At 40.3% G+C, this 8,916-nt stretch overlaps 2 long non-coding RNA genes across 5 annotated transcripts in view; one reads left to right on the top strand and one right to left on the bottom strand.

Moving 5' to 3' along the window:
• LOC122556701 overlaps positions 1-8,916 on the top strand; it is a 170,922-nt gene that overhangs the window by 75,346 nt on the left and 86,660 nt on the right. The window lies entirely within an intron of this gene.
• The window catches only part of LOC122556702, a 147,069-nt gene that overhangs the window by 122,618 nt on the left and 15,535 nt on the right, over positions 1-8,916 (bottom strand). The window contains exons 2-3 of the long non-coding RNA XR_006313621.1: positions 3,046-3,113; positions 1,469-1,848 (exon numbers count right to left, since the gene is read on the bottom strand). This is a non-coding gene — a long non-coding RNA (uncharacterized LOC122556702). The remainder of the gene's footprint in view (positions 1-1,468; positions 1,849-3,045; positions 3,114-8,916) is intronic.

The following is an 8,916-nucleotide window of genomic DNA, read 5'->3' as shown; positions in this document are numbered from 1 at the left end:
GGGGGGGAAATTGCGGTCCTTGAAGAAGGAGGCCATCTGGGTTGTGCGTTTTTGGAACTGGTCCTCCTGGGAGCAGATGCGGCGGAGTCGAAGGAATTCCAGTCTGACCTATCACCCTCACCTTGACCTCTTCCCACCTATCACATTTCCGACGCCCCTCCCCCAAGTCCCTCCTCCCTACCTTTTATCTTAGCCTGCTGGACAAACTTTCCCCATTCCTGAAGAAGGGCTTATGCCCGAAACGTCGATTCTCCTGTTCCCTGGATGCTGCCTGACCTGCTGCGCTTTTCCAGCAACACATTTCCAGGTGCAATCAGTATTGCCAAGCAAGCTACATATGAGCATGTGCATTATTTCTTAGGAACTCCTTTGCAAATAGCGTTGTGTTTTCACTGATCTGTAGTGAACTGTAAATTTGGGAGAACTTCTTACATGGTTGCAAAGTATTTTCCTAGATGACCTCAGCTGGTATCTTGTGGTGTTTACCATCTCTATTGGGCTCCTCTTTGAGCTAGTTCACTGCCACTAATCCTCATTTTACTTTGCTTTGCCCTGGAACTATCCTAGTGATTTCCATCTGACATCCCAGCCTCTGAGGCCCCTCATGACCCATTTATGGTACACTTCTACACATCAATGATACACCTTGGGCTGGACCAGCACCTATCATTTAATGCTGTTGCAAGGACATTGTGTGCTCAGGGACCCGCACCCAGCTTCTGGACTGGACCATGCTCTATCTCTGGGCGCTTCACTTGCTGTGTTTTTACTCACTCATTTTGAGCCTACCTGGATGTTCACAGCATCCCTGCCTCGCATTGACTTGCCTTGCCTTGCCTTTTTGCACTTCTCCCACTCAACAAGATATACCAGGTCTGAAAATGTGTTGCTGGAAAAGCGCAGCAGGTCAGGCAGCATCCAAGGAGCAGGAGAATCGACGTTTCGGGCATGAGCCCTTCTTCAGGCTCATGCCTGACCGTCGATTCTCCTGTTCCTTGGATGCTGCCTGACCTGCTGCGCTTTTCCAGCAACACATTTTCAGCTCTGATCTCCAGCATCTGCAGTCCTCACTTTCCCCTAGAAGATATACCACATTCAAAGTACTGCCCATATTGTCATGTTGTTTAGTGCAGATACAAAGCGAGGAAGCTCACCACCTGCCCAGACTCTTCCTGCCCTATTGTCAGCTATCTTCACCTAGAATGGGGGAGAGATAGGTATTACAGGCGGTAAAAGTGGGTGGCATAGCTGTTACTTTTGGTGGAGGTGAGGAGGTGCCCCAAGCAAGTGAGTAGATAATGCAGAGGGCATGCAGGGTTAATGCTCGCAGCAGTTGGGATCAGTGAGAGCAAGGGACAATACTGCAGGCAATGGGAAGGGCAATAAGGTGTGAGCCTTGGTGGGAGGTAAATGTGATAACAGAGATAGAGTGAGTATGAAGGAATGGAAGCTAGATGGTGGTACTTACACTGGCAAAGAGAAGTTAATTGACCTTCTTCCTACAGTACGAGACGGTTGAGATTGCATTGAGCCGTGCCAATCTTGGGCCAGGCTGATGTGATCTGTTGATGTGACCTCCTCAGCTGGTCCTGGGGAAAGATCCTGCTTACGCACCTCCTTGTCCAGCAGGATCTGCAGGTCCCTGCTCTCAAAGTCAGGAATTATGTAGGTCAGCTCCAAACTGACAGTGTTGATCTGGGTGTACAATTGTCTTTGAAAGATGGGCTCTGTACCAGGGATGCCAGTCAATTCTGGTATATCCAGGCAATGGTGAGTTGTTCCAGGAATAGCCAGGAATTCAACCCCTTGTCGCTACAAGCAGACTTTGTATACATCAGTAGGATGGCTCTGCCCAATATAACATAAAAATTAACCATATCAGGACTGTTAGCAGATACAATATGTTGCTCAATTATCAGTGCTGATGGGTAGGGAAATAGGGATCTGTGTGAGAACTATATGGTTTTGTCAACCAAGTAAATGTTGGATATTATCAAGCGATAGTCTATGCAACTCCTACTCTATATGCTGTCTTCATAAGCTATGACTCCATGACAGATGGGCATCTGACCTCCTATCCTCCAGTACCTCATCTGATATCACATCCATTTTTTCCTCACTTTCCTATTTGTTTCATCGGATGTTAGCTCTTTCCTTTCTATTTGATTGCTCGAGGATGGATATTTTTTGATTCCAGACATATAATGGGCAAGCTGTTTTGCTCATCCCTGCTGTCATGTACAACATCTTACAATATTCCAACACAAAGAGAAAACAAGCACTGCACACAGAAAAGTGTATTGAAGTATCACACTGCTTCTGGGTAGATATTCCAATCTCATTCCAACTAAATGAGTTTGAAATGTGAGACAAGATTGCTGAAGGAAATATTCACCTTGTTCAGATGGCACAAAGTGACCAAGTCTCTTGTGCCAACATCTCCTGTGGTCTCCACATTGACAATTTAAAGTGCTTACACTGTATGGGGCTGATATCAAGCCTACAATATCTACAGGTAACCCCGCTGTTGTGTGCAGCTTTCTTTAACACTAGATGAAGCGTATGATTTCAGCTTTAGGGTGTAGCGTGGGAGATACTCCAATGCCCAACTGACATTCCACCTTGTATATGGCATGACAACATGTAAACATAAGGAGCTGAAGCAGCAGCTCCTCATCAAAGTGAGAATACTGACACATGACTCTTGGTCAGGTTTCATTTATATCTGTCTGAAAGTAGAAATTTTCAGCCATGATTTCTTCTAACTGTAAGTTTAACCAACTGTATTTAAAAACTTCTTTACTAGATGGATGTCCCAAAAGTAATATACAATTCAAGAAGAGTCAAAATGTTGAATTTAATTACATGCAGTCGAATTGGAGCAGGTATTCATATGCACCAATTCGAAAACCTCTGCATTTTAAAAAGCAATCCACAATAGTAACATTGGATCATTTTTCCTTTTCTACAGTACACCCAATAATGCAGTTGAAATTAAATTAGCAAAACCAGACCAAAGACAGAAACTAATCTTGCTGTACATACCACTTCACACTCATTAATCCATCAGCAAAGATATATTTCTTTTTTTCCAGCCTTTTCTTCTTCTCAACCTATCGAAGAAAAATAAATTAACTCCCCTGACAGAAACAGTCATCCTATCTCACCAACAGAGTTAAATGAAGATTCCCTTCTTAACACAAATCTCAAAAACAAAGTAATCAATAGCACATGCGCGCTTCAACAGTAATGACCATACTGCAGAACAAATAAGAGCTTTTAAGCACTAACAAACACATGAATGATTTTTTTTTTACGAACCATTAAAGCTGTATCTAATGTTAAACAAGCAAGGATATAGCTCTGATGGAAAGCTTGGGGCCACTGCAGAGAGAAATGCAACTTGAGCTCCATCAAACAATACAAGGTCAACTTAATAAAATAATCCTTTAAAAATAAATTAATCATAGAGTATGCAATGCATCATTTTTTTTGCAGTCTTCCAAAAAAACTGTGTTTAGTAGTGATTTGGAGGAGCCAGTTTTGGACTGAGGTGGATAAAGTTAAAAATCACAAAACGCCAGATTATAATCCAACAGGTTTATATGGAAGCACTAGCTTTGATTTTTAACTTTAATTAATAGTGGTAGATTCAACAGCATTCAAGTAAATCTCAAAGGAGGCTGGCCTGAGTTGCTTTCCTCAGAATAAGTTAGGCATGGAAAGTTGCAGCATGTATTTGACACAGCGTTTGTGACCATGCAAATAGTTATAAATTTTGTTTGTATATTTTTAAAATAAATTGGCAATTATCCAAATAGCGAGCTAGATTTGCTAAGTGTGACTTATGGGAATTAAAATATTTACTTCATATAAGTCAGGAAGGTTATTGAATTGTTGGGTCGGTAATATGTGATGTAAAATGTTAACTATTATCAAAAGTATATCCAAAGTAAATTTTCCTTAAAATAATGAAGCGTAATCCTGTATACATAGAACATCCATCTAGTATCTTCAAGAAGAGGACATTAGATACTGATTAGGAGCAGGAACTGTCATTGATTCTCTCTCATGCCAGCTAAGCCTAAACTAACGGGCAGCACAGTGGTCCTGTGGTTAACCCTGCTGCCTCACAATGCCAGGGACCCAGGTTCAATTCAACACTTGAGTGACTGTCTGTGTGGAGGTTGCACATTATCCCCATGTCTGTATGGGTTTTCTTCAGGTGCTCTGATTTCCTCGCACTGTTCAAAGATGTGCAGGTTAAGTGAATCGGCCATGCTAAATTGCCAATTGTGTGTAGGCTACATGGATTATTCGTGGGAAAATGTCGGGTTATAGGGATTGGGTGCGATGCTCTTTGGAGGTTCAGTGAGGACTCGATGTGCCATATGGCCTTCTGTAGGGATTCTATGAACCCCAATCCCAATGTAAATCAGGGGTAATATCCCTACATTTGTGCCAGGTTCAAGTTCACCTGCTCCAGAGATGTGAATGTTGATTACAAAATAATGTAATGAGGATAATGCAGAGGACTGCAATATTTTGATAGAATGCAAGTATGTTTTTAGCAATGTATCAAATGATGCAAAGGGAAAACTACAATATTTGCAATTCATTATGATTCTTCACATTCATAGAGGTTTGTAAGCACAGACTTCCTATTGGACAGTCATAGAGTCATTGAGATACACAGCATGGAAACAGATCCTTTGGCCCAACTCGTCCATGCCGACCATTTGCCAGAATTTGGCCCTTATCCCTCTAAACCCTTCCTATTCATATACCGATCTATGTTGTAATTGTACCAGCCTCCACCACTTCCTTGAGCAACTCATTCCATACATGCACCATCATCTGCATGAAAAAGTTGCCCCTTAGGATACTTTTAAATCTTTCCTCTCTTACCTTAAACGTATGCCCTCTAGTTCTGGACTCCCCCCACCCCAGGGAAAAGACCTTGTCTATTCATCCTATCCACGTCCCTCATGATTTTATACACGTCTTTAAGGTCACCCCTCAGCCTCTGACACTCCAGGGAAAATAGCCGCAGTCTATACTCAGCCTCTTCCTATAGTTCAAACCCTCCAACCCTTGCAACATCCTTCTAAATCTTCTATGAACTTTTAGAAGTTTCAAACATCCTTCCTATAGGAGGGAGAACAGAATTGCACACAGTATTCCAAAAGTGGCCTAACCAATGTCCTGCACAGTTGCAACATGACCTCCCAAGTCCTATACTCAATTCACTGACCAATAAATGTAAGAATGCCAAATGCCTCCTTTCCACCCTGTCTCCCTGCGACTCTACTCTCAAGGAACTATGAACCTGCACTCCAAGCTCTCTTTGTTCAGCAACATTTCCCAGGACTTTACCATTAAGTGTATAAGTCCTGCCTTGATTTGCCTTTCCAAAATGCAGGACCTCACATTTAGCTGCCACTCTTTGGCCCATTGGCCCATCTGATCAAGATCCTGTTGTACTCTGAGGTAATCTTCTTTGCTGTCTGATACAACTCCAATTTTAGTACCATCTGAAAAAGTACTAACCATATCTTCTATTTTCCCATCCAAATCATTTATATAAATGACAAAAAACAGTGAATCTAGCATTGATCCTTGTGGCACACCACTGGTCACAGGCCTTCAGGCTGAAAAGCAACATTTTACCACCACCCTCTGTCTCCTACCTTTGAGACAGTTCTGTATCCAAATGGCTAGTTTCCCTGTATTCAGTGTGATCTAACCTTGCTAACCAATCTACCATAAGGAACCTTACAAAGTCCATGTTGAATATGTCCACTGCTCTGCCCTCATTGAGCTACTTTGTTACTTCTTTAAAAAAACTCAATTAAGTTAGTGATGCAGTTAAGTTGATATGTAGGAAAATGCCTCATCAAAGTTCTTCGACCAAGACACATAATTGCTCACTTCACTTGTATACAATGCAGTTGACATTTCCAGTCATTTTTCATATTGCAACAAAGTATTCAACAAGAGAAGTGTTGATCTTGTGAGTTATCTTGTGAGTTCGGCGGCACGGTGGCACAGTGGTTAGCACTGCTGCCTCACAGCGCCAGAGACCCGGGTTCAATTCCCACCTCAAGCAACTGACTGTGTGGAGTCTGCACATTCTCCCCGTGTCTGCGTGGGTTTCCTCCGGGTGCTCCGGTTTCCTCCCACAGTCCAAAGATGTGCAGCTCAGGTGAATTGGCCATACTAAATTGGCCGTCGTGTTAGGTAAGGTGTAAATGTAGGGGTATGGATGGGTTGCGCTTCGGTGGGTCGGTGTGGACATGTTGGGCCGAAGGGCCTGTTTCCACACTGTAATCTAATCTAATCTATGTATGCTCATCAGCAGTTAAAATATATTAACAGTGAGTATATGATAGAACAAAAGATATTTTAGTAACAATTCATATCAAGTTGTGTGGCACCAAATTAATAAGTTAAATTGTTCCTTTCTGTAAAAATCACTTACTTAAAAAATGCAATTTACAAAAAAAAGTAGCAAATTGTGACTAGCCCATCTTACCTAACAGTTTATGAAATTCTTTTGTATAAGTGATTAATTTTACACCCTTTGTTTTCAGTCTTTATCTTCAAATCCCAAAATCTCTGTCTCAGCACCTGGAAAGTTCTTGCTTAATGAAATCAGCAGTGTTCATTTATGATGTGCATCTTCTGCTCATTAAGATGCTTCTCAAGTTCCTGTTGCTCTTAGCAGCACTGATCGAATTCAGACATTTGGGAAAAGGAATTCATCTCAGAATTCGACAATTTCTCTACTAAATTATGTTGTATCTTTACCAATCTTCAAATAGAAATATGCATCCACAACCGAAACAGTCCATTATCAGTTTAAATTAACACATACTCTACTGAAATAAACTAATCTTTATCTATATAATTCAATGCCCAAAACTATAAGTCACTCTATTACTTAAATTAAGCTTTTTTAAAATCACTTTAAGTCTATTGTCTTCTTTCAGGACTATTCCTTCATTTTCCAAGTTAAAATCACAAAACATTAAGCTCTACGTCAATACACAAGTCATAGAGTCGTAGAGTTACACAGCAGAGAAACAGACCTATTGATCCAACTCGTCCACACATTCCAATCTGACAGTCCCATTTGCTAGCATCTGGCCCATATCTTTCTAAACCCTTCCTATGCATATGCCCCAGCTTATCTAGCCCCTCATTAACTGGTGTTGTCAAATTGGTCTTTTTATTCATTTTCCACTCATAATATGCATGTTTTGTCTGTCTTTATTTTTCTGTCTGTGACTTTATGGAAGGGTTTAAGGAAGGATAGAATTTAAGGTGCAGGGTTATAAGATAACCATTCAAAACTTTTAATTTGCAAAAGGCAATTTGTTTATAATAAACCGATAGATTCTTATTAAGTACAGAAACCAGTCAAGTGTTTTCTTTTACCTGCCAGTCATGGGTAGGTGCCAGTAATGGCCATTTGGAACTGAAATTTGCAACTGTTGAACTATGAGAAGCTGTTACAAATGATAACATGTACATTATGTACATGTGCACAAAAGATCATTTTTTCTTAAAGATGTTCCAAAAAAATCCAATTTCCATTAAAGAAACCAAATCATTTCTTCAGAAATTCATTTTAGCTTTTAAAATATGCTCTAGAATTGGCCTATTATATGAAAATATGCTGATGAAAATGATCATTTTTCATTCCATTACAAGGAACTATCAGAACACTAAATCATAAATTATTATTCATAACCATGAGGTAAAAACACATTATTCTCTTGTGAGTTATACTAATTATTTCATCTCAGACCTTCTTATTAACCTAAATGTATAAAGATTGTTAGTTCACTGATTTTACATATATTACAATGATATAAAATTTACAAGTTGAACACTGGAAATTAGGCCTTTGGGTCTTGAATTTCCACCAGAATTCTGCTCCTGTATCATCATTGCTTCACGGGAAATAGGGCTGAAACCCTGTTTACAATCATGGACATACTGCAATATTTAAATAAGATTTAAATAGCATACTCCTAGTCTCCTGGCTAACATCTAATCCCTTCTTCATTTCAAACAAAATGATCTGTTTATCTCATTACTGTTTGTGTCATTTGTTTTATAAAGATTGACAGTTGCATTGCATCACAGCATTGACGATAAATCAAACAGATCTCCATTTGGGACATCAGAAGTCATAAAATGTGTTAAACATCTTCAGGCTTTTACTGTAAACAAATGTCCACATAGGCCATCCATGCAGACCCTGCCGCGTGAATACCAGTGAATTGATTGTTTCCTGTTTGCTATGCCACACTCTACTGCCTTATATCTTTTCATCCTCCATATTCTCACATCTTCCTTCAGCTGAAAGCACAAGAGTGCTGAATTCCACAGGTCTTTGTGTTTCAAAGTAGTGGAAATAAGATTTGTCAAAAACAGTCAAAGAATGACACTTGTGTGTGGGTTTTCTTAGCGGACACAATTCATGCTCAGCATAGCTAATTTTGCAATGGTGTTGATATTCAGGACGGTAACTGGTCCGAAGTGCAAAGAAATCTCAGGGGCGCTCCCTCACATACTAACTTATAAAGTTATAGAGTCATAGCATGTCATGGCATAGAAACAGACCCTTTGGTCTGACACATTCATGCCAACCAGATAGCCCAAATTAATCCAGTCTCATTTGCCAGTATTTGGCCTATACTCCTTTAAACACTTCCTATTATTCATGTACCCATCTGGCTGCCTTTTAAATGTTGTATTTGTACCAGCCTCCACCACTTCCTCTGGCAGCTCATTCCATAAATACACCACCCTCTGCATGAAAATGTTGCCCCTTTAGTGACTTTTAAATCTTTCCCCTCCCACCTTAAACCTAAGCCCAATAGTTTCAGATTCTCATACCCTGGG

The sequence above is a fragment of the Chiloscyllium plagiosum genome, chromosome 14 (assembly GCF_004010195.1).
Source record: "Chiloscyllium plagiosum isolate BGI_BamShark_2017 chromosome 14, ASM401019v2, whole genome shotgun sequence".
Lineage (NCBI taxonomy): Eukaryota > Metazoa > Chordata > Chondrichthyes > Orectolobiformes > Hemiscylliidae > Chiloscyllium > Chiloscyllium plagiosum.
Note: the sequence above shows the minus strand (reverse complement) of the source record. Positions and strands in the feature narration are given on the sequence as shown.